The sequence below is a fragment of the Plecotus auritus genome, assembly GCF_963455305.1.
Source record: "Plecotus auritus genome assembly, chromosome: 3".
NCBI lineage: Eukaryota > Metazoa > Chordata > Mammalia > Chiroptera > Vespertilionidae > Plecotus > Plecotus auritus.
Window position 1 is genome coordinate 113,550,239 of NC_137772.1, and position 26,313 is coordinate 113,576,551.

Consider the following 26,313-nt stretch of genomic DNA (forward strand, 5'->3'; position numbering starts at 1 on the left):
AGCATTTTTACATAAATATATCAGCTCTTTAAACATGAGTTATTACTGTTTTAAAGATTATCCTACCTTTCACAGAGCTTTGAATACACATTCTCAGTATTTCAACATGCAGTAGAGATGTTAAGGTTCTACAACTTATTCCAAGTGTTTCAGAAACACTCCTACACATTTCTCTGGTCTGATTTTTTGAGCTCTGAGAGTTTTAACATTTTCATACAGGTATCATACCAGCTCTATAAAGGTACATTATTACAACTTTGAACACTAACCTAACTATCATTTTTATTTCTTAGAGTTTTTAAAACTTTCATACTGTTATATCAGCTCTATGAAAATGAATTTTAAAGTGTTTCACCAACTTTCTTTCAAAACGCCTACTCATTTTGACAGAATAATAAATGTAAACGGTTTCGCACTCAATTCTCATCATTTTGAACACGATTTCCCAGTGACAAATTTGTGTCCTTCAGATATTAAACCTCTTTGAGCATGTATTCCTAGTGTATGAAGCACATTCCTAAATATTTCCCTAGACTATCATTGTGAATTCTCATTGCTAGTTTCACTTTTCTCCAGTGAGTCCAGCTCATTCATTGTGAATTCCAAATGTTTATACACCAAAATCCTAACCTTAAACCTAACACTAACTCTAACCCTAACACTAAACCTACCCTAGCCCTAACCCTAACACTAACCCTAACCCTAACACTACCCCTAGCCTTAACCCAAACCCTAACCCTAGCCCTAACACGAGCCTTAGCCGTAAACCTAATCCGAACCCTAACCCTACACCTAAAACTAACCCTAACTCTAACCCTAGCTCTAACCTTACCCCTAACGCTAACCCTAACACTAAACCTCGCCCTAACCTTAGCCCTAACCCTACTCTTAATGCTAACCCTAACCCTAAACCTAACCCTAGACCTAAACCTAACCCTAACCTTAGCCCTAACCCTAGCCCTTAAACTAACCCTGGCCAGTCCCTGGGCCCAAAACCCTAATAATAGCCCTAAACCTAGCCCTATCCCTAGCCTTAACCCTAACCCGATTCCTAAACCTAGCCCTAAGTCTAGCACTAACCCTAGCCTTAACACTAACCCTAAACTTAGCCTTAACCCTAGCTGTAAACCTAAATCAAAACCTAACCCTAACCCTAGCCCTAATCCTAACCCTAACCCTAACCCTAATCATAACCCTAGACCTAACCCTAACCTTCATACTTGCTCTAACACAAGCCCTAAACCTAGCCTTAACCCTAACCTAACCCGAACCCGAACCCTAAGTCTAACCCTAATCCTAACCCTAACCCTAGACCTAACCCCAGCCCTAACCCTAACGCTAACCCTAACCTTAGCCGTCACCCCAACCCAAACCCTAATAATAGTCTAAACCAAACCCTAACCCTAAGCCTAACCCTAACCCTGACCCTAGCCCTAAACCTAACCTTAACCTTAGCCCCAACCCTAGCCCTAACTCTCGCCCTAACCCTAGCCCTACCCCTGAAGCTAACCCTAATACTAACCCTAGCATTAACCTAACCCTAACCCTAACACTAATACTAGCCCTAACCCTAGCCTAACCCTAACCTTAATCCTAACCCGAGCCCTACCCAGCCCTAGCCCTAGCCCTAGCCGTAACCCTAATCATAACCCTAGCCCTAACTGTAGCCCTAACCTTAGCCCTAGTCCTAATCCTAACGCTAACCCTATTCCTAACCCTAGCCCTAACCTGAACCCTAATAGCCCAAACGGAAGCCCTAGCCCTAAACCTAATCCGAACCCTAACCCTACACCTAAAACAAACCCTAACCCTAACCCTAGCTCTAACCCTACTCCTAATGCTAACCCTAACACTAAGCCTCACCCTAACATTAGCCCTAACCCTACACTTTACCCTAACCTTACCCTAAACCTAACCCTAGTCCTAAACCTAACCCTAACCTTAGCCCTAACCCTAGCCCTAACAATAAACCTAACCCTAATAATAGCCCTAAACCTAGCCCTGTCCCTAGCCTTAACCCTAACCCTAACCAGAGCCCTAACCCTATATGTAACCCTAAACCAAACCCTAAACCTAACCCTAATACTAGCCCTAACCCTAGCCCAAACCCTAGCCCTAACCCTAGCCCTAAGCCTAGCCCTAACCCTAACCCTAACCCTAGCCGTCACCCCAACCCTAACCCTAATATTAGCCCTAAACCAAACCCTAACCCTAGCCTTAACCGTAACCCTAATCCGAGCACTAACCCTAACTCTAAGCTTAATCTAACCCTAACCCAAACTCTAACACTAGCCCTAAACCTATACCTAAACGTAACCTAACCCTAATCCTAACCCTAGGCCTATCCATAATCTTAACCCTAACCCTAGCCCTAGCCCTAGCCTTAACTCTAAGCCTAACCCTAGGCCTAACACTAACCCTCACTCTAACCCAAGCCCTAAAACTAACCCTAACCCTAACCCTAAGCCTAATACTAGCCCAAACCCTAACCTATCCCAAACCCTAGGCCTAACTCTAATGCTAACCCTAATACTAGCGCTAACCCTAAACCTAACCCCAGCCCTAACCCTAGTCTTAACGCTAACCCTAACCCTAACCCTAGCCCTAAACCTAACTCTAACCTTTGCCCTAACACTAACCCTAACCCTAATAATAGCCCTAAACCTAGACCTAACCCTAGCATTAACCGTAACCCCAACCCTAGCCCTAACCCTCGCCCTAACCCTAGCCCTAGTCCTAAACTTAAGCTATCCCTAATACTAACACTAGCCCTAAACCTAACCCTAACCCTGTCCCTAACTCTAACAATAATCTGAGACCTAGCCCTAAGCCTACCCAAACCCAAACCCTAATACTAGCCCTAACCCTAGCCCTAATCCTAACCTTAACCCTAACCCTAACTCTAACCCCAGCCCTAACCCAGCCCTAGCCCTAGTCCCAGTCCTAACCCTAATCATAACCCTAGCCCTAATCCTAACCCTAACCCTAGCCCTAGACCTAAACCTAACCCTAACCCTAACCTTAATACTAGAACTAACCCAAGCCCTAACCGTAGCCTTAACCCTAACCAAAAACTGTCATATCTGCTGTATGAAAATAACTTCTTAAGGTATCTGACCCCAATGAAAATGAATGTTTAAATATTTAACCAACCTTCTTTCAAAAACGCCAACTCATTTAGACTAAATTATAAATGTAACCAGTATGCAACTCACTTCTCAGCTCTTTCAACACGATTTCCCAGTGACTAAACAGTTTCCTTCAGATATTAAAGCTCTTTGAACATGTATTCCTAGTGTATGAAGCACATTCCTAAATATTTCCCTAGTCTATCATTGTGAATCCTCAGTGTTAGATTCACTTTTGCCCAGTGATTCAAGCTCATTCATTGTGAATTCCAAGTGTTTATACACCAAAACCCAAACTTTAACCATAAGCTAAACTATCCCTATCCCTAGCACTAACTCTAACCCTACTGGTAGCCCTAGCCCTACCCCTAAAGCTAACCGTAATCCTAGACCTAACACTAAACCTAAAACTAACCCTAAGCCTAACCCTAGCCCTAACCCTACACCTAACCCTGGCCTTAACTCTAACACTAATCCGAGACTTAGCCTTAACCCTATCCCAAACCAAACCCTAATACTAGATCTAACCCAAGCCCTATTTCTAGCCTTAACCCTAACCCTATCCCTAACCCTAACCCTAAGTCTAACCCTAATCCTAACCCTAACCCTAGACCTAACCCCAGCCCTAACCCTAACACTAACCCTAACCCTAGCCGTCACACCAACCCTAACCCTAATAATAGCCTAAACCAAACCCTAACCCTAAGCCTAACCCTAGCCCTAAACCTAACCTTAACCTTAGCCCCAAACCTAGCCCTAACTCTCGCCCTAACCCTAGCCCTACCCCTGAAGCTAACCCTAATACTAACCCTAGCCTTAACCCTAACCCTAACACTAATACTAGCCCTAACCCTAGCCTAACCCTAACCTTAATCGTAACCCGAGCCCTACCCAGCCCTAGCCCTAGCCCTAGCCCTAACCCTAATCATAACCCTAGCCCTAACTATAGCCATAACCTTAGCCCTAGTCCTAATCCTAATGCTAACCCTAATCATAACCCTAGCCCTAACCCTGACCCTAACACTAGTCCTAACCCTAACCTCTTTAAACATGTATTCTTAGTGAATGAAGCACATTCCTAAGCATTTCCCTCGTCTATTGTGAATTCTAAGTGTGAGATGCACTTTTGTCCAGTGATTGAAGCTCATTCATTGTGAATTCCAGATGTTTATACACCAAAACAAAAACTTTAACCATAACCTAACCCTAACCCTAACAGTAATATTAGCCCTAAACCACGCCCTAACCCTAGCCTTAACCATAACCCTAAGCCCAGCCCTAACCCTAGCCTTAACCCTAAAGCTAACCCTAATCCTAAACCTAGCTCTAACCCTAAATCTAGACCTAACACTAACCCTAACCATAATCCTAGCCCTAACCGTAAACATAATCCTAAACTAACCCTAACCCTAATACTAGACCTAACCCAAGCCCTATCCCAAGCCTTAACCCTAACCAAACCCTAACCCTAACCATAACTATAACCCTAGCCCTAAACCTAGTCCTAACCCTAGCCTTAACCCTAACCCTAACCCTAACCCTAACCCCGGCCCTAACCCTAGCCCTAACTCTAACCCTAATCGTAGCCCTAGCACTATGGATAAAGCTAACTGTAATCCTAGCCCTAACCCTAACCATAACCCTAGCCCTAGCCCTAACCCTAACCCTAACCCTAACCCTAGCCGTAGCCCTAGTCCTAACCCTAACCCTAACCCTACCCTTAATACTACCTCTAAACACAAGCCCTATCCCTAGCCCTAACCCTAGCCTTAACCCTAACCCTAACAGTAACCCTAGCCCTAACCCTAGCCCTAACTCTAACCCTAACCGTAGCTCTAGCCCTACCCCTAAAGCTAACCGTAATCCTAGCTCTAACCCTAACCCTAACCCTAACCCTAACCGTAAGCCTAACCCTATCCCTAACTCTAAACCTAACCCTAACCCTAAACCTGGCCCTAACTCTAACCCTAATCCGATACCTAGACCTAAACCTAACCAAAACCCAAACCCCAATACTAGCCCTAACCCAAACCCTATCCCTAGCTTTAACTCTAACACTAACCCTGGTCCTAACCTTAACCCTAACACTAATACTAGCCCTAACCGTAGCCTTAACCTTAGCCTTAAATTTAACCCTATCTGTAGCCCTATTCCTATCCCTAATTCTAACCCTAACTGTAGCCCTAGCCCAGGGGTGGGCAAACTTATTGCCCACAATGGGTTCTTAAACTGGACCGGAGGGCCGGAACAAAAGCATGGATGGAGTGTTTGTGTGAAGTAATATCAATTCAAAGTAAAGGAGCGGAGGGGAGAGTAAGAGAACCCTCCGCTCTTTCGGCTCCGTGGACCGGATAGAACAGCTGAATGGGCCAGATCTGGCCTGTGGGCCGTAGTTTGCCCACAGCTGCCCTAGCCCTACTGCTAAGGCTAACTGTAATCCTAACCGTCCCTAAACCTAACCCTAACCCTAATCCTAACCCTAGCCCTAAACCTAACCCTAACCCTAATCCTAACCCTAGCCCTAACCCTAACCCTAGCCCTGACCCTAACCCTAGTCCTAACTCTAAGCTCTTTAAACATGTATTCTCAGTGAATGAAGCACAATCCAAAACATTTCCCTCGTCTATTGTGAATTCTAAGTGTGAGATGCACTTTAGCCCAGTGATTAAAGCTCATTCTTTGTGAATTCCAGATGTTTATACACCAAACAAAAACTTTAAACATAACCTAACCCTAACCCTAGCCCTTACCCTAAGCCTGACCCAAACCCTAACCCTATCTGGTGGGTCACCGGTCCCCAAGTCCTTGTCCACCAGAGCACTCCCGGCTGTTCACATGGGCCAGACCATATCCTTGGTCACCTCACAACTTCCAGCTCTCCAACTGGCCCCTCCCCGTTGATGACATGAACACTTTAAGCTAGTTACCAGGCCCAACCCTTATTCATGTGAGTATTCCACCCTGTTCCCTAGGTCCTTGTTCGCCTCTCCAGTGAGCCACACTGGCTGGATACTTAGCTTCTAAGAAGAGGGGTGACTTCCCAATCTCTGGAAGTTGGCTTAAGGGCCTCCCACACACAGCCCCACGTCACCTTCTGCTCTCAGATGGCCTCTTTCCCAGTGGGAGGTTGGCAAGCAGGGAGCCGCCAGCACTCCTTTAAGACAACCCTGGGCATCCCCACGGTCCCGAACATGGGGACATCTCATGCTGGAGTGTCCTGCGACACTGACAGCCCTGCCTATGGTTTTTGATATCCGGCAAAAAGCAGTGTTGAGTCCCTGAAAACCCTTTCCATACTGGAAGGAAAGAACTGCCCCCTCCATGGTCACTTAAATTTTTCACAAACTGAGGGCCAGCTTTTTGCTTAATTCCTGGGAATGTCCTTCCGTCGCTGCCTTCCAGAATATGGACCACAGGAAGTTTGGGATTTTCCGACCTCTTGGGATCCTCCAATGCATTCACCTGGCTCTACCAGCCTTTACATTTGACCACTTCCAGCTGTTGACCTGGTAGCAAGCCCTGGTTTGCCTGAGGATTTCTGGCTGTTCACTGGGATGAGCCCAACCTCTCGGACTTGTTACCACTTCTGGCTGTCCACGTGGTCCCTCCCCATTGATGACTTCAGCTCGTCCGGCCTGTCCCTGGGCCCCAAAACCATAACCCCCTTAGCATTTCAGCCTGTCCACGAGGCTCCTCCCCCTTGATGACGTGACACTTCTGGCTGGTCCTCGGGCCCCAAATCCTTAACCACCTTACCACGTGGGGCTGTCCACGAGGCCACTCCCCCTTGATGAAGTCAGCACTTCCAGCCGGTCCCTGATCCCCAAGCCCTTGTCCACTACAGCAATTCCGGCATTTCAACTGGGCTAGCCCATATCCTTGGTCACCTCAGCACTTCCAGCTCTGCACCTGGCCCCTCCAGATTGATGATAGGAACAACTTTAATCTGGTCACAGGGCCCCAACCCTTGTTCACGTGACTATTTCTGACTGTTCCCCAGGCCCTTGTTCGCTGACCTGGGCCAGCCCTTATCCTTGGTCACCTCAGCACTTCAGCTCTCCCCCTGACTGCTCCCCACAGATGATATGAACACTTTAATCTGGTCACAGGGCCCCAACCCTTGTCCACGTAACTATTTCAGGGTAGTCCTCAGGCCCTTGTTCTCCAGACCAATGAGCCACACTGGCCGTCTAAGAAAAGGGGTGACTTTCCAATTGCTGGATTTTGGTTTAAGGGCCTAACACCCAGAGCCCCAGGTCATCTTATGCTCACAGAGTGCCTAATCCCTGGTGGAGAGGGTGGCAAGCAGGGGGCCACCAGCACTCCTTTAAGACAATCATAGCCGTACAAGAGCACAGGGACTCCCCATGTTCCCCATCATAGGAGCATCTCATTCTGGACTGACAGGCAACACAGACAGCCCTACCTCTGGACTTTCAAATTCGGGAAAAAGCAGTTTTGTGTTCCTGAAAACCCTTGGCATGCTGGAAACAAAGTCCGGAAGCTCCAGGGTGACTTACAGTTCCCCACGCCCTGAGGGCCTGCTTTTTGCTTAATTCATGGGGAAGGCCCTTCCCTGAGGATAGGTACCTTCTCCCTGCCTTCCAGGATATGGATCTCAGAAAGTTGGGGCATTGCAACCTCTTGGGACCCTCCAATGCATTCACCTGGCTCTATCAGCCTTTACACTTGACCACTTCCACCTGTTGTCCTGGCAGCAAGCCTTTGGCCACCTGAGCACTTCCAGCAGTTCTCTGGGCCAAGCCAAAGCACAGGGGTCATCACCAATTCTGACTGTCCACGTGGCCCCTCCCATTGATGACGTCAGCACTTCTGGCCGGTCCCCGGGATTCCAAACCCTTAACCACCTTAGCACTTTGGGCTCCATGTGGCCCCTCCCCCTTGATGAAGTCAGCTCTTCCAGTCAGTCCCCCGTTCCTAAGCCCTTGTCCACCAGAGCACTTCCGGCTGTTCACCTGGGCTAGACCATATCCTTAGTCACCTCAGCACTTCCGGCTCTACACCTGGCCCCTCCCCATTGATGACATGAACACTTTAAGCTGGTTCCCGGACCCAACCCTTGTTCATGTGACTATTTCCTGCTGTTCTGCAGGCCCTTGTTTGCCTCAACAATGAGCCACACCGGCCGGCTAAGAAGAGGTGTGGCTTTCCAATCTTTGGAACTTGGCTTAAGGTCTTCACATCCAGTGCCCTAGGACACCTTCTGCAAACAGACTGCCTCTTTCCTGGTGGGAGGTTGGCAGGCAGGTAGCTGCCAGCACCCCTTTAAGACAACAATGGGCGTACATGAGGCCAGGGATCCCCCACAGTTCCCAACATGGTGGAATCTCACCCTGGAGTGACCTGTGACTCTGACAGCCCTGCCTGTGGGCTTTGAAATCCGAGAAACAGCAGTGTTGAGGCACTAAAAACCCTTCCCATACTGGGAGCAAAGACTTGCTCCCTCCATGGTCACTTATAGTTCTCCGCGCCCTGAGGGCCAGCTTTTTGCTTAATTCCTGGGGAACGTACTTCCTGCAGGACGGGTACCTTCTCGCTGCCTTCCAGACTATGGACCACAGGAAGTTGGGGAGTTTCCGACCTCTTGGGATCCTCCAATGTATTCACCTGGCTCTACCGGCCTTTACACTTGACCACTTCCAGCTGTTGACCTGGCAGCAAGCTCTGGTCTACCTGAGGATTTATGGCTGTTCACTGGGACAAGTCCAACCCATCGGACTCATTACTATTTCCAGCTGTCCACGTGGCCCCTCCCCCTGGATGACTTCAGCAAGTCTGGCCTATCCCTGGGCCCCAAACCCATAACCACCTTAGCAGTTCAGCCCATCCACGAGGCTCCTCCACCTAATGACATCAGCACTTCCGGCTGGTCCCCAAGCCCTTGTCCACCACAGCAATTCCAGCTTTTCACCTGGTGCAGCCCATATCCTTGGTCACCTCAGCACTTCCGCCTCACCACCTGGCCCCTCCCCATTGAGGATATGAACACTTTAATCTGGTCACAGGGCCCCAACCCTTGTTCATGTGACTATTTCTGGCTGTTCCCCAGGACCTTGTTTGCTGACCAATGAGGCACACTGGCCGGCTAAGAAAAGGGGTGACTTTCCAATCTCTGGAAGTTGGCTTAAGGGCCTAAAACTCAGAGCCCCAGGTCACCTTATGCTCACAGACTGCCTAATCCCTGGTGGAGAGGGTGCAAAGCAGGGGGCCGCCAGCACTTCTTTAGGACAATCATGGGCGTACAAGAGCACAGGCTGGCCCCATGCTCCCCATCACAGGAGCATCTTATTCTGGACTGACCTATGACACAGACAGCCCTGCCTCTGGACTTGGAAATTCGGGAAAAAGCAGTGTTGAGGCCCTGAAAACCCTTTCCATACTGGGAGCAAAGTACTGAAGCTCCAGGTTCACTTACAGATCCCTGGGCTCTGAGGGCCTGCTTTTTGCCTAATTCATGGGGAAGGCCCTTCCTTTAGGATAGTTACCTTCTCCCTGCCTTCTAGGCTATGGATCTCAGAAGGGTGGGGCCTTTGCGACCACTTGGGACCCTCCAATGCATTCACCTGGATCTACCAGCCTTTACACTTGACCATATCCACCTGTTGTCCTGGCAGCTAGCCCTTGGCCACCTGAGCACTTCCAGCAGTTCATTGGGCTAAGCCAAACCACTGGGGTACGTCACCAATTCTGACTGTCCACGAGGCCCCTCCCATTGATGACGTCAGCACTTCTGGCTGGTCCCCTGGCCCCAAACCCTTAACCACCTGAGTACTTCGGGCTGTCCACATGGCCCCTCCCCCTTGATGACATCAGCACCTATAGCCGGTCCCAGGGCCCAAAACCCATACCAACCTGAGCACTTGGCGCTGTCCACGTGGCCCCTCCCCCTTGATGACGTCAGCACTTCCTGCCAGTCCCTGTCCCCAAGCCCTTGTCCTCCCAAGCACTTCAACCTGTCCATGTAGCCCCTCCCCCTTGATGATGTCAGCACTTCCAGCAGGTCCCCAACCCCAAGGCCTTTTCCACCAGAGCACTTCTGGCTATTCACCTGGGCCAGCCCATATCCTTGGTCACCTCAGCACTTCTGGCTCTGCACCTGGCCCCTCCCAATTGATGACATGTACACTTTAAGCTGGTTACCGGGCCCAACCCTTGTTCTTGTGACTATTTTCCGCTGTTCCCCAGGCCCTTGTGTCCTCACCAGTGAGCCACACTTGTTGGCTTCTTAGCTCCTAAGAAGAGGGGTGACTTCCCAATCTCTGGAAGTTGGCTTAAGGGCCTCACACCCAGGTCACCTTCTGCTCTCAGACTGCCTCTTTCCCGGTGGGAGGTTGTTAAGCAGGGAATCTCCAGCACTCCTTTAAGACAACCCTGGGAGTTCGTGAGGCCAGGGATCCCCCATGGTCCCCAACATGGGGGCATCTCACCCTGGAGTGACCTGGGACTCTTACAGCCCTGCCTATGGGCTTTGATATCTGAGAAACAGCACTGTTGAGGCCCTTAAAACCCTTTCCATACTGGGAGCAAAGACCTGCTCCCTCCATGGTCACTTAAATCTCGTTAAGAACTGAAAGCCAGCTTTTTGCTTAATTCCTGGGGAATGTCCTTCCATCAGGACTGGTAACTTGTCGCTGCCTTCCATGATATAGACCACAGGAAGTTGGGGAGTTTCCGACCTTTTGGGATCCTCCAATGCATTCACCTGGCTCTATCAGCCTTTACACTTGACCACTTCCAGCTGTTGAACTAGCAGCAAGCCCTGGTTTGCCTGAGGATTTCTGGATGTTCACTGGGACTAGTCCAACCACTCGGTCTCTTTACCACTTCCGGCTGTCCATGTGGCCCCACCCCTTGATGACTTCAGCACATCCGGCCTGTCCTGGGGCTCCAAACCCATAACCACCTGAGCACTTCTGCTTGTCCATGTGGCCCCTCACCCTTAATGACATCAGCACTTCCACAGGTACCTGGGCCCCAAACCCTTAACCACCTTACAACTTGGGGCTGTCCACGTGGCCCCTCCCCCTTGATGATGTCGGCACTTCCGGCCGGTCCCTTGTCCACCAGAGCAATTCCGGCTTTTCCCCTGGGCCAGCTCATATCCTTGGTCACCTCAGTACTTCTGGCTCTCCACCTGGCCCCTCCCCATTGATGACATGAACACTTTAAGCTGGTCACAGGGCCCTAACCCTTGTTCACGTGACTATTTCTGTCTGTTCCCCAGGCCCTTGTTCTCCAGACCAATGAGCTACACTGGCCGGCTAAGAAAAGGGGTGACTTTCCAGTCTCTGGAAGTTGGCTAAAAGGCCTAACACCCAGAGCCCTAGGTCACCTTGTTACAGAGAACCGGAATAATCACACAATGCCAGAGAGTTTGGGGTCACACTTTATTCACTGATGGGCTTAGAGAAAATGAATTCAAATTCTAAGCCAGGCTACAAGCAGAACTTCCCTTTTTATTAAAGAGCCAGCCCTATGTGCCTCGCTGCTGGCCTTGAAAACAACACAGTTCTATCCAATTAAAAAATGCACCTGGCATGGCATTGAGAGTATGGGCATATCTAATCTCTGGCCTACAAGGTCAGACAGCTAAGTTTATCTTCCTCATTATTTAATCAGGCTAAAGCAGGCTAGAAAACAAAATTATATTTTGAGAATAGAGGCCGTCTAAGAAAAAGAGCAGAAAATCCAAACAGTAGTTTTACAAAATAGGAGTTAGCCTTCTCATTACTGCCATCTCTTGTCCCACAAGCTTTTCAGCCTTGTGGTACAATAACCACAGGATGTTACGGTGAACAAGGGTGATGAAACTCTTTTGCTACTTCCTGCTGGAAAGGGGTGACGTCCAAGGTGTTTACATCCCGTTTCTTCCTCTTGGAGAGGTTTGTAGGGAATTCTTCTGGCTTATAGGACCATTTGAAGTTTAAAGGAATCTAGATAGGATGAGATAAAGCGAGTTAACAGATTTAGAAGACATGGTCCTAGGGTTATGACTATGAGTAGCATTAACAGTGGTCCTGTCAATGGAAAGAGCCATTTCCAGACTCCCCCCGTGCATTGCAGCCCAGGTCTCAGATAACTCCTGTCTTATTTCTGAAGCTCTATCAGCTAGTTTCTTGGCCCCATCCCCTCCAATACCAGACTGGTTAGCATACAAACAGTATTTTTCCTCAAGGAACAGGCACAGCCCCCCTTTCTCTGCTGTGAGAAGTTCTAGTCCTCTTCGATTCTGGAGAGTAACGGCTGCCAGTGAGTCAATCTGATCCTGTACTGCAACAATACTTCGAGCTATTTTTTCTAAACTGTCAGTAAGGTCTTTGGATAGGCTCTGATAGTAGGAGAGAGAAGTTGCCAGTCCCCCTATTCCAGTGCTAACCCCTGCTGAAATGCCAAGTGTTATAAGGAGAGGGATTAGCTGGACTGCTCTTTTGTATTGGATATGATGTGTTACCGGGACAGGCAAGGACTGACTATTGGGGGCTATGTCTATGTTGGGTGAGAGATAGATGAGAGTGTAAGTCCCTGTCTGTTTGTGGGGAGACAGACTTACGTGTTTTGCCCACAGAGGAAGAAGATTCCCTGCTTATGGAGACAAGCTGAAAGATGTAGAGAAAAAAGGTGAGTTGTAGGGTATGGGGGTCTCTGTCCTGATTCTGCACTCCATACCGAGAGGGTGACTGCTATTACACTTCCGATAAGGGGTGACAGGTGAGAGGTTGAGACTCTTTTACAGTGAAAATGGGTAGGAATACTAGTATGAGGTGTTATCCAAGGAAAAAGTGAGAGGGAAGGAAAAGAACAATTGAAGTCTCGGACCTGGACTGTTGGATAAGAAGTAAAACTTACTGGTCGTAGGAAATGACCATTGGCTTCCGGGGAGACCTGATAGTCGATCCGTTGGGACCAATAGGTATTTTGGCAGTTCCAATTTGACTGTGGTGTTGCAAGCAGAGGATGTGAGGTCACCCATTGGTGTATTGCCCTGTGATCTTGTAAAGCATAAAGGGGCCTGGGCTAGCAGTGGGGTGTGTAGCGTGATAGGGCCTGTGACTGGCAGAGAGGACGAAGCTACTTTAGCAAGAGATTGAACATAGGTACAAAAGAGAAGGGAGGCTTGGTTTGCCTAGGCAGTGGGATAATTACCTAAGAGGGTGTCAGCTCTTTCAAAAAATATATTCCCTTTCTCTTTCTTATAAGCTAGAGTGATTTTTGCCTGGTTCTATCCCTCGATGAGTGTAGGGACGGTGACATATGCTGAAGAAGAGAGGGAAAGGCAGAGCCTGTACTCCCTGGCTAAGGCTGGGTTGGTCTGGTTTAAGAGGGAAAGGGTAAGGTTAAGCATTCGGTAGAGATAGTGAGGACTTAGGAAGCTCTCAAGAGGCAGAATGTAGACCTGAGAGTGGTCGAGATTAACAAAGTTCAGTAATAGTAAAAAATTAGCCTTAGCTTTATCTTGTTCCTTTGCAGTGTAGGAAGCAGTAATTTTATGGTGCTTCTGTGTTCCAGTAAGGGCAGAAGAGTTCTCCTCCTGGGACTAGCCTCGGGTTCCGGCGGCACTCATAAAAAGACAAAATGAGAATTATTAGAAAGATAAAAAGAATAATTATCCAGAAATACCAGAGTATTTTGTATTTAAGAGAAGATAAGAAAGAAAGATTAGTGTAAGGAAGAATTCAGCAGGGCATTTCTGAACTCCTTGGAGCAGGCTGATCAGCCAGGTCCCTTGTCTTCTTGAAGGTGATCCACAGGGGGTGTTTCTGGTCAGAGATCACCTTCCACTCAGGCTGGGTGTCGCTCGGCTGGTGGACTGCTTTCACCCAAGAGTGGTGAATCTAGTTGTTCAGTCCTTCAACTTTGAGAGCCGTGGGAGTGGTTAGTATGACTGGATAGGGTCCCTTCCAAATTGGCTTAAGGGGCTCTTTTTTCCAGTCTTTTACCCAAACCTGGTCTCCAGGTTTATAAGGATGTACAGCTGTTCCTAGAGAGATGGGTAGTCGGTCAGTAACCCATCTGTGGACTTCAAAGACAGTTTTTCCAATTCCTTGTAGTTGCTTCTAGATTTCTAAGTTTCCTATTTCCCCCAAATATCCCTTTGGCCGAATTAAGGGAGGGGGTCTACCATATAGAATTTCAAAGGGAGAGAAACCTACCCTGGCCCTCGGGGCACAGCGTACCCGCAGGAGTACAAGAGGCAAGATATCTGTCCAGGGTAAGATCGCCTCTTGGCATATCTTAGCCATAGCCTGCTTTAGAGTCCAGTTTATGCACTCTACTTTCCCTGAACTCTGAGGTCTGTAAGCTGTATGTAGGTTCCATCTAATTCCTAAAGCCTTAGTTACCTGTTGTACTATTTCTGCTATAAAGGCTGGGCCATTATCAGACCCTATGGTCAGGGGCATTCTATACCGCGGAATTATGTCCTTTAACAATGCCTTAGTGACTTCTCTCACCTTTTCTGTGTGAGTGGGATATGCCTCAATCCAGCATGAAAAAGTGCAAACCAAGACTAGTAGGTATTTATTTCCTCTGCTAGGCCCTACTTCTGTAAAGTCTACTTCTAAGTCCTCAAAGGGAGTTTGCCCACAGCGCTGAACTCCTATCGGTCCCACAGGACCCTGTTTGGCATTGTTCTGCACACAGAGGAGGCAACACTGAGAAACTGAGGCACACAAGGAGGGAAGACAGGCAATTAGGTAGTATCTGCCTAACAAAGCTTCTAGGGCAGTCTTCCCTAAATGAGTAAGTTCATGCTGCTGGAGGACTACCTGATGGGCTAACTGTTCTGGGACATACATCCTATGATCTGGGAGTATCCACCAACCTTCATTTGTTCTTTTGCCCCCTTTTTGCTGAGCCTATTCCTCCTCCTGTGGAGTGTACTTTGGAGGTTCAGGTAATTCGGGGGCCAACATGATCCGTGCCGGTGCTGCTTGTTCTTTGGCAGCCTGCTTTGCTGCGGCATCAGCACACTGGTTTCCTTCTGACACTGAGTCTTTCCCTTTCTGGTGACCTTTGCAATGAATGACAGCTATTTCTTTAGGCTCCCAAACTGCTTCTAGTAACTTTAAAATCTCATTTTGATTTTTTATTCCTTTTCCTCTCGCCGTCAGGAGCTTCCTTTCCTTGTATATAGCCACATGAATATGCAGGGTAGCGAAGGCATAGCGTGAATCAGTGTAGATGTTGGCATGCTTATCCTTACTGAGTTCTAAGGCTCTGGCGAGGGCCCAAAGTTCTGCCCTCTGCGCTGACCATCCTTCAGGCAGGGCTTGTGCTTCAATTGTCTCAAAGTCTCATAGCACTGCATACCCGGCTCATCTTTTTTCTTTAACTAAGAAGCTACTGCCATCTGTGAACAATACTAAGTCCGGATTCTTTAGGGGCTTATCTGCTTCTTTGAACAGCCTCATTAACAGCCCATAAATCCAGTACAGGGCTGTAGTCATTAGTCCCAGACTTTTCGACAGGCAAGAGGGGAGTATTCCATGGTGACTGGCATCTTTTAAGGAGTCCCCACTGAAGTAGCCGGTCTAAGTGGACCTGAATTCCTAGGCGTGCTTCCCGTGGAATTGGATATTGGCGGATTTTGACAGGCTGTGCCCCAGGCTTTAAGTCAATTAGTATCAGGGCATGGTCTTTGGCCAGGCCAGGGGGATTTCTTTCTGCCCAGATCAGCAGGAATTATTCCTCTAATTCAGGCTCTAAAGGTGAGGCCTTTGACTGAGGGGCATAAAGTCTCCATTCTTCCTCCCAGGGCACTGCTAAGGACAGGATCATTGGAGAAGTCTCCTCACTTAGGCGTAGCTGTGCTGAGCCATTTGGAGCCAAAGTGATTTCTGCCCCCATTTTGGCTAAAAGGTCTCTACCCATCAGAGGTACTGGACAGTCTGGCAAGTACAGGAATTCATGAATTGCTTGGTGGCCGCCAAGTTGGCATCAGCAAGGCCGGCAGAATGGTCTACGGGTCGGGTCCCCAGTAGCTCCAATAATGGTGACCTCCTTTCCTGAGAGAGGCGCTACTTTCTGTGTGACTACTGAGTGCTCCACTCCCGTATCAACCATAAAGTCTACAGTCTGGCCCCCAATTGTCATTCTGACTATGGGCTCGTGGGGACCCAGCTGAAAAGAGCCCAGTCTGTCCTAGTCAGAGTCAGCTGCTGCCGGCCCAATAAGGTCTGCTTCAGCTTGGTTCTGATTGATAGCGACTGGGTGGAAAAGGGGACCCTATCTTCTTGCTCTGCTGTTTGGGACATTCATTTTTCTAGTGCCCTGTTTCCTAACAATAGGCACACTGGTCCCATCTCAGGCTTGCTCTTCCTTTCCCTCCTGATCTGTCTTCTTGCTTCCCTTTTTGGGCTCTCTGGGGGCCCGAATCTCTGAAAGCTGCTGCTATCACATTGGCCCTTCTTTGTATTCTCTTTTCTTCCTCCTTTTTTGCTGCCCTGTCTCAGTTGATGAAAACCTTGTTGGCTATCTCTAGCAGTTTACTAGCATTTTTTCCTGCAAACCCTTCCAGCTTCTGTAATTTTCTCCTGATATCAGGCTGGGCTTGGCCTACAAAGGCAGCATGTACCATGGTTTGAGTGTCCGGGGCCTCAGGGTTAAAGGGAGTGGAGATCCGGTATGCCTCACACAGTCTCTCATAGAAAGCTGCTGGACTTCCATCAGACTTCTGGAAAATCTCAGAGATTTTAGCTATATTGGTGGGCTTCTTGGCTCCGACCCTGACCCCCTGGAGGAAAGCCAGCCGATATCTTTCTAGCCTGGTCTTCCCGTCTTCTGAGCTTGGGGACCAATTAGGTTCCTCATCAGGGAGGGCTTCCCTTGCCCATCTGTCTATATCTAATGTCCCTGCCGGGGCCTGGGTCAGGAGCCACTTCCAAGCCTCTGACATTACTCTCATGTGCTCCTCAGTGTTAAAGAATTCAAAAAGGAGCTGCTTGCAGTCCACCCAGGTAGGCTTCTGGGTCTGGAAGATCATTTCTAGGAAATCTACCATGGTCTGAGGTTTTTCAGAATAAGCTGGGGTGTGTTGCTTCCAATTCAGAATGTCACTTGTGGTAAAGGGCTGATAATAATAGACCGGCCTTCCTTCCTGTAAGGTCCCATCTTCACCAAGCAGTGGGGCACCCTGAATCTCCCTGAGAGGCATCTGACGTGCTGGCTGTTGTTTGGGCCCTTGATTGGATGAACGCAAGTGCCGCCCAACCGGCTCAGGAGTGCCTGGTGGAGGGGAGATGAAGGGAGGCGGTGTTTCCAGATTTTCTGGACCTTCCAGGCTAGCAGCGGGGGCACTTGGTGATACCTGTGGCTCATATGGAGGTGGTAACACTGGTGGGACTTCCTCTGGGGGGTCCTATAGAATAGGGGGTTGAACTTCCTTCTGAGGGACCTGCTTCTCCTCTCCTGCCTGCCTCTTCACTCCTGCTACTAAAACCTTATTCTGTCCCTTCTTACACACGTAGAACCAGACCCAAGGCAGCAAGGTTTGAGCAATTTCTAACCAGCTGCCTATGTAGGGAAATTGATCTGGGTGTTCAGGGTCTCCTGTGACTACATTCCAGACCGCCCTGACCAATCCTTCATCTATAGAGCCTTCCGAGGGCCAGCCAACCCGAAGGCTGGCTATTCTACTTCACAGAATTTCCTCAATGTTTCAGAATTCATTTTAATTCCATAATCCCCATCAAACCGCTTTTTAAAATTTTTCAACATGTAAACGAGAACAGTGGGTTTACTCTGTCCTGACCCCATGATGATCGGTGGCACAAGACAGACAAGGGAGGGGGTGACCTGTTTTCACAGATCCTCACTCAGATGCCCGCCTGGGCACGTCACTTGGGAGCTTAGATTCGTCTTAGCTAAGGTGCACCCGTATAAACCCCAGGCCTGGTCACCTCCATGTGGGGGTGAGTCACCGTTATGCCATATGACGAAGCGCGGAACCGCAGGTTGGGGCCCACTCGGACTCCGTAACCGAAGTTGTGAAGCCACACAAAGGAGAGGAGAGGGCAGGCCCTCTCCCTCCACACTCACACACTTTCACCAGACATTCAATCAGAGTTTAAACAACAATCTACCCAATTCCTGATTCCCAGTTAATTTGCCTGAGGAAGCCGTATGGCTTCCGGAGAGGTGATCAAGCTCCCACTTCCACTCACTTGGAGTGGGCTGAACTGATGGGGCCCCTACCTTACTGATTCTGTCTACAGGTCCAGAAGTGTCCATCAGCTCTCTCCAGATGCCGGCCGGGTCCTGGGCTGAGGTCTGGGAGCGCCCAGAGTCCCCTGGTTTAATTATGCTAATTCAGCAGGGTGGCGCCTCCGGGAGGCCTGTCCAACTCCCCAGGCCCCAAACCCGGTCCACTCACCAGAGGCTAAAAAGCCAAGCATGGGTTGGTTTTCCTGGTATCTCAGGGAACCAATAATGTTACAGAGAACCGGACTAAGCAAACAATGCCGGAGAGTTTGGAGTCAAACTTTATTCACCGGTGGGCTTAGAGAAAATGAATTCAAATTCTAAGCCAGGCTACAAGCAGAACTTCCCCTTTTATTAAAGAACCAGCCCTATGTGCCTCGCTGCTGGCCTTGAAAACAACACAGTTTTATCTAATTAAAAAATGCACCTGGCATGGCATTGAGAGTATGGGCATATCTAGTCTCTTGCCTACAAAGTCAGACAGCTAAGTTTATCTTCCTCATTATTCAAGCAGCCTAGAAAACAAAGTTATTTTTTGAGAATAGAGGCCATCTAAGAAAAACAGCAGAGAATTCCAAACACTAGTTTTACAAAACAGGGGTTAGCCTTCTCAACATTATGCTCACGGACTGCGTAATACCCGGTGGAGAGGGTGGCAAGCAGGGGGCTGCCAGCTCTTCTTTAGGACTATCATGGGCATACAAGAGCACAGGAAGGCCCCATGCTCCCCATCATAGGAGCATCTAATTCTGGACTGACCTGGGACGCAGACAGCCCTGCCTCTGGACTTTGAAATCCGGGAAAAAGCAGTGTTGAGGCCCTGAAAACCCTTTCCATACTGGGAGCAAAGTCCTGATACTCCAGGGTTACTTACAGTTCCCCCCACTCTGAGGGCCTGCTTTTTTCCTAATTCATGGAGTAGGCCCTTCCCTGAGAATAGGTACCTTCTACCTGCCTTCCAGGGTATGGATCTCAGAAAGTTGGGGTGTTTGTGACCTCTTGGGACCTTCCAATGCATTCACCTGACTCTATCAGCCTTTACACTTGACCACTTCATCTTGTTGACCTGGCAGCAAGCCCTTGGTCACCTGAGCACTTCCAGCAGTTCACTGGTCCAAGACAAACCACTGGGGATTGTCACCAATTCTGACTGTCCACATGGCTCCTCCCATTGATGAAGTCAGTACTTCTGGCCAGTCCCCGGGCCCCAAACCCTTAACCACCTGAGCACTTCGGGATGTCCATGTGGCCCCTCCCCCTTGATGACATCAGCACTCCCTGCTGGTCCCCAGGCCCCAAACCTTTACACACCTTAGCACTTCGGGCTGTTCACGTGGCCCATCCCCATTGATGACATCAGCACTTCCGTCTGGTTCCTGGTTCCCAATGCCTTGTCCACCAGAGCACTTCCGGCTTTTCAACTGGACCAGACCATGTCCTTGGTCATCTCAGCACTTCCAACTCTCCACCTGGCCCTAACCCATTGATGACATGAATACTTTAAGCTGGTTACCAGGCCCACCCCTTGTTCACGTGACTGTTTCTGGCTGTTCCCCAGGCCCCTTGTTCAAATGACCAATGGGCCACACTGGCTGACTAAGAAAAGGGGTGCCTTTCCAATCTCTGGAAGTTGGCTTAAGGGCCTTACACCCAGAGCCACAGGTCACCTTATGCTCACAGACTGCCTAATCCCTGGTGGAGAGGGTGGCAAGCAGGGGGCCGCCATCACTCATTTAAGACAATCATGGGAGTACGTGAACACAGGGACGCCCCATGCTTCCCATCATAGGAGCATCTTATTCTGGACTGACCTGCGACGCAGACAGCCCTGCTTATGGGCTTTGATATCCGGGAAACAGCAGTGTTGAGGCCCCATACTGGGAGCAAAGACCTGCCCCCTCCATACTCACTTAAATTTCGTTGCGAGCTGAGGGCTAGCTTTTTGCTTAATTCCTGGTGAACGTCCTTCTGTCAGGACAGGTACCTTCTCACTGCCTTCCAGAATATGGACCACAGGAAGTTGGGGAGTTTCCGACCTCTTGGGATCCTCCATTGCATTCACCTGGCTCTACCAGCCTTTACACTTGACCACTTCCAGCTCTTGACCTGGCAGCAAGCCCTGGTATACCTGAGCATTTATGGCTGTTCACTGGGACAAGCCCAACCACTAGGCCTGGTTACTTTTCTGGCTGTCCACGTGGACCAGCATCTCAGCTGGTCCCAGGCCCCAAACCCTTAACCACCTGAGCACTTCGGGATGTCCACGTGGCCCCTCCCCCTTGATGACATCAGCACTTCCGGCAGGTCCCCAGTCCCCAAACCCTATCCACCTTAGCACTTGGTACTGTACACGTGGACCCTCTCCCTTGATGACGTCAGCACTTCCGCCAGTCCCCTGGCCCCAAACCCATAATGACCTGAGCACTTCAGACTGTCCACGTGGCCCCTCCCCTTTGTTGACGTTTAAATGCTTAACCAAACTTGTTTCAAAAACACCAACTCATTGACACTGACTTATAAATGTAACCAGTATCCAACTCAGTTCTCTGATCTTTGAACACGATTTCCCTGTCATTAAACACTGTTCTACAGATTAAGGCTCTTTGTTAATGTATTGCTAGTGTTTCAAGCACATTCTTAGATATTATCTCCAGGATATCATTGTGAATTTTCAGTTTGATTTACTTTTTTCCAGTGTTTAAGCTCATTTATTGTGAATTCCAAGTGTTTAAACACCATTTTTACCTAAATATACCAGCTCTTGAAACATGAATTATTACTATTTTAAAGACTATTCTACCTTTCACAGCTCAGGTATCTGAGCCCTATGAAAATGAATGTTTAAATGCTTAACCAAACCTCTTTCAAAAATGCCAACGCATAGACACTGAAATATAAATGTAAACAGTATCCAACTCAATTCTCAGCTTTTTGAATACGATTTCCCTGGCATTAAACACTGCCCTACAGATATTAAGGCTCTTTGTTCATGTATTCCTAGAGTTTCAAGCACATTCTTTGATATTACCTTGTGAATTTTCAGTTTGATTCACTTTTTTCCAGTGGTTCAAGCTCATTCATTGTGAATTCCAAGTGTTTATACAGCATTTTTATATATATACCAGCTCTTTAAATATGAATTATTACTATTTTAAAGACTATCCTACCTTTCACAGCGCTTTGAATACACATTCTCAGTATTTCAATATGCCATAGAGATGTTAAGGTTCTACAACATATTACCAGTGTTTCAGAAACACTCCTACACATTTCCCTGCTTGGTTTTTTTTTTTGGAGCTCTGAGAGTTTTAACATTTTAATACTTGTCATACCAGCACTTTAAAGATACATTATTACCTTTACCTTAGAGTTTTGAATACTTTCATGTTTTATCAACTCCATAAAAATGAATTTTTAAGTGTTTCTCCAACTTTCTTCCAAAAACAACAAGTCATTTTGACTGAATTATAAATGTAAACAGTATCACAATCACTTCTCAGGTATTTGAACACGATTTCCCAGTGATTAAATGCCGGAAACCAATCATTCTACCACTAATAGAAAGATGTGGACAGGAAACTGGGAAGGCTGGTCAACAACCTTAATTGTTTTGATCACTCGCTGTTTAGTTGAAACATTGTTAGCTGAAGCAGCCTCCAACTCTGTTTCTCCTATGTAAATTTCTGTTATTGGAATTTCCTGCCTAAAGGTTATGGGCGTATCCCATAGTCTCAATAAAAGGGATTGCAAGGCCAGAGCAAAGGGTAGTCCTCCCACTAGAGGTGGGCTCCTGCCTGGCCCCCCATTTTCCCAAATTAACTCTTTTCCAAGTCTCTTTTCATTTGTGTGCGGCCTTCTCCAGAACCCGAACCCTGAACTACGCGGGACGTGAAAGGGGTCCCCACATCTGGCGCCTTCAACGAGGGACTTCTGGAGGAGAAGGTATTTTTCGCCTAAGAGCGAAGGAAGGAAAAAAATTACACCGAGAAAAGGTGTGGAAATTCACCAGAAAAAGGTGAGGGAAATTCACCGAGAAAAGGTGAGGGAAATTCACTGGAAAAAGGTGAGGAAAATTCACCGAGAAAAGGTGAGGGAAATTCACCGCACGCAAAGCCCACGGACTAGCTGCAGAGTCGCGAACTGTAAGTAGGGTGGGAACGTCTTTTTCAGCCAGGCTAATGGGGAAGAATTAGATTATAAAATAATGTGGCTTCTTGTTCCAATTAAAATCTTAATTGGTATTTGGAATTTAAAATCTGTAATAAGAAATGAAACTCCACTGCTAAAACCGCCTCTGGTGCAGAGAAATTCAAAGGTGGCAGGAGAGGGCAGGGATATCCGCTCTCCCACAATGAGATTACTTAAGGTTTTGTTTAAAAATTATAAAAGAACTCACAGGGAAATGCAAATCTTGGCCAAATTGGGTGCTAGTTATTACTTCGGAAAGCGAAAAAGAAAGAAAAAATTTAAGAACTGTCTATCTTTTAAGCATGAAAAGAAATTTGGCCAGATCTGTTGCTGAAACTTCCCCCTTAGTAAGTAGGATGTGGGGGAAGGGAGACACGTGGAGATCCAATATGGAAGCCCGCTCTCCCAGTATGCTAATTTAAAGTTTCCTTTCTCGCCATGAAAAAGTCTTAAAAATTTAGAAATGTGTCTGGAATTTCTGTGCTCATGGGGAGAGAACCTATCTGTAAGACAGAATGCGCGCATGGTCCGATTTCGGACATTTAGATTGTCTTCAGCTGGAATCTCTCTACAAAAGCTACAGAAAATGAGAAACCCAGAACTGGTTCTTTTTCCTAAGAAAAATGGCGAAAAAGTCTTCTCGAAAGAAATTCAAGCTAATTCCAGCAACAGTAGTTTTTCAAATGCTAATGAACCTTGTTAAAAATTAACTTTTAAGGCCTACGAGAAAATAAGTAAATTTGTCTCTGTTATAGAATTTATCCAAAGTGAATGCTTGAAAATAATTATAATTGACTCTAGAATCTCAAAGAAATTGTTGAAATATAGATAAATAATGTATTAATTATAAAGAGCTAAGTAGCCAAGGTAACTGGCTACGCCCTTTGTTAATGGAGGAAGGGGTAGACGCCCTTCCCCCAGCAGACAGGTAATCTAGTTTCCTGCCAGGAACCATCTTTGAAAAATGTGGTAATTTACATTAGAATAAACCAAACCGGGTTTTACAGAGCTACTGGCAAATAAAAAGTAAAGTTTAAATTTGCCTCATAAAAAACCTATAGGACAGAATTGAATCTATTAATTATGTCTTGTATTTTTCTTAAAAATGTAAAGTGTTATTAATCTAGGAAATACTAAATATATTTGACTTGCCAGCTTTAAAAGTTCAAAGTGCAAATTAAATTGGGAGAAATTATATAGTTGTGGTAATTAAATGTCTAAAGTTATAAGAACTTATTTTTGAGAAAATAAAATGTTGTGTTTTCTGTAATAATTAGGAATTCAAAATAAGTTGCTTATTATTGGTCTAATTAAAAAGAGGATTAATTCAAATTTTTCTATGCAAAAACTAGTTTAAAATCTAATTGATATCTTTTTTTTTTAAATATATTTTATTGATTTTTTTACAGAGAGGAAGGAAGAAGGATAGATAGTCAGAAACATCGATGAGAGAGAAACATTGATCAGCTGCCTCTTGCACACCTCCTACTGGGGATGTGCCCGCAACCAAGTTACATGCCCTTGACCGGAATCAAACCCGGGACCTTTCAGTCCACAGGCTGACGCTCTATCCACTGAGCCAAACCGGTTTTGGCCTAATTGATATCTTAAGATAATTATAAAAAGTATTATAATCTTTAAATCATATATGGATATATATATATTTGATTTTTTTTTCCATGTTAAAATTTCAAGGCTTTAACAGAGATGATTCTTGGAAAACTCCAAGGGCCCGGAGTAATACAAGAAATTTATTCTCTCTTCTTAAAGGAAATCTTTTTAAATTTAACAGATCTAATATACTTGAAATTGCATGGAAAGACTTATCAAATAAAAATTAATAAATATATTTTAAATGTTATGAAGGTTTTGTCCTCTAAGAAGGGCAAAATGAAGTAACTAAATATTTCTTATAATCCAACAGCAGAATTTAAAATGACAAAAAGCCCATAGCTGCCTGCATTCTTAATTAAGCTAAGAGGCGGGGCAACATTTGCTGCTTGTGAATCAGACATAAACATTTACTAAATTTGCTTTGCTTTTTAAATGAAGATACCTACTTTAATTACTTAAATAAATTAGCTTTTTAAATTATAATCAAGGTTTTCAGCTAAATGAAAAGCCAATATTTTTATAAACAATTCTAATAAAGACCAGAAACAGCTAGTGAGATTTTTGTTTGTCTGCAATATAAATTTGACTGTCTTTTAAAAGAACAGATTAGACAGCCGCCATGATGGCCACATGGCTTGCTGGTCTCCTTGGAAGCCATAGGGGCCAACCCTTTCCTTTGGAATAAGCCAATGTCTTTGTAAGCAATTTGATTAAGTATTCTAAGAAAGTTACTGAAGGCTTCCCATGATCCCTCTGTATATGCAAATTAGCTAATTGGGATACTCTTAAAAAATAAAATTCCAGCTTAATAGAAAGGGAGAAATTTGAAAATTTTGAATTCTCTTTCACTGGTATTTACAGGATATACTGAGGATTGTTATTAAAATATTAAATCTAATCTGTACTAGTGGTCACCATAACCTTAAGAGAAATTGTTTCATGTGACAAAGATTTTTAAATGAAACTCTCTGTAGCCTGAAAATTATTTTGGAAGGAAATAAAGAGGTTTCCTTCAAATATCGTAAGGATTGTAATTGATAACCAATGCATTAGGCCTCAGAAGGTGGAGATAAGAAAAGATTGTCTTAAAACTTTAAATGACTTTCAGAAATTATTAGGGGACATTAACTGGTTAAGACCTTATCTGAAGATCTCTACAGGAGAAATGACAAACTTATTTAATTTACTTAGAGGTGACGCTAATCTTTCCTCTCCCCGAACATTAACAGATGAAGCTAGGAATGAGTTGCTAAGAATTGAGCAGGCAATTTCCTCAACCCAAGTAGCACAGGTATAGCCCGAATTACCTTTATTGGGACAAATTAACCCTACTGCAAATAGTCCCACTGGAGTCATTTTTCAAAATAAAAATTCTGCCATTATTGAATGGGTCCACCTAGGTCATCAATCCTCTAAAACTGCGGTTACTTATGTAGAACTATTGGCCCAATTAATATTTCAAATTAGAAAACGTTGTAAACAGTTTAGAGGGGAAGAGCCCCAGTGTATCTATCTCCCCCTCACTGGGAAGCAATTAGAAATGTTATTTCAGACTGATATAAATTGGCAAATTGGGTTAAGTGGATATTCAGGGGAACTTAGCTGTCACCTATTAAAAGATAAATTACTACAATTTTTATATAATACATCCATCATTATACCAAAAAATACTTGGCAGGAACCTATTCCTGGAGCTTTAACTGTTTTTACTGATGGATCATCTAATGGGAAAGCTGCCTATCATACAATGAATTCAGACCGAGTCATACTGACCAGTCATACTTCTGTACAAAGAATTGAATTAGAAGCCATTAAGGCTGCGTTGAAGGATTTACAAGAGCCTCTTAATATCGTCTCTGATTCCTTTTACGCTGCGAACTTAGTGAATAGAATTGAAACTGCCTGGTTGAAATGGCTCAGTGACCAGTTTATTTTTACTATTTAAACAAGTTCAGCAGATTGTACAACAGAGCAATATCCTTTTTATATCACGCACATCAGGGCTCATAGTGTCTTACCTGGTCCTTTAACAAAAGGAAATGCACATGCTGATCAAGTGGTTGCTTTATTAAAAGAAGCCTTAGAATCTCATCAGCTTTTACATCAGCCTGCCAAAATGCTGTCTAAATAATTCTCAATCACTCGATAACAGGCAAAACAGATT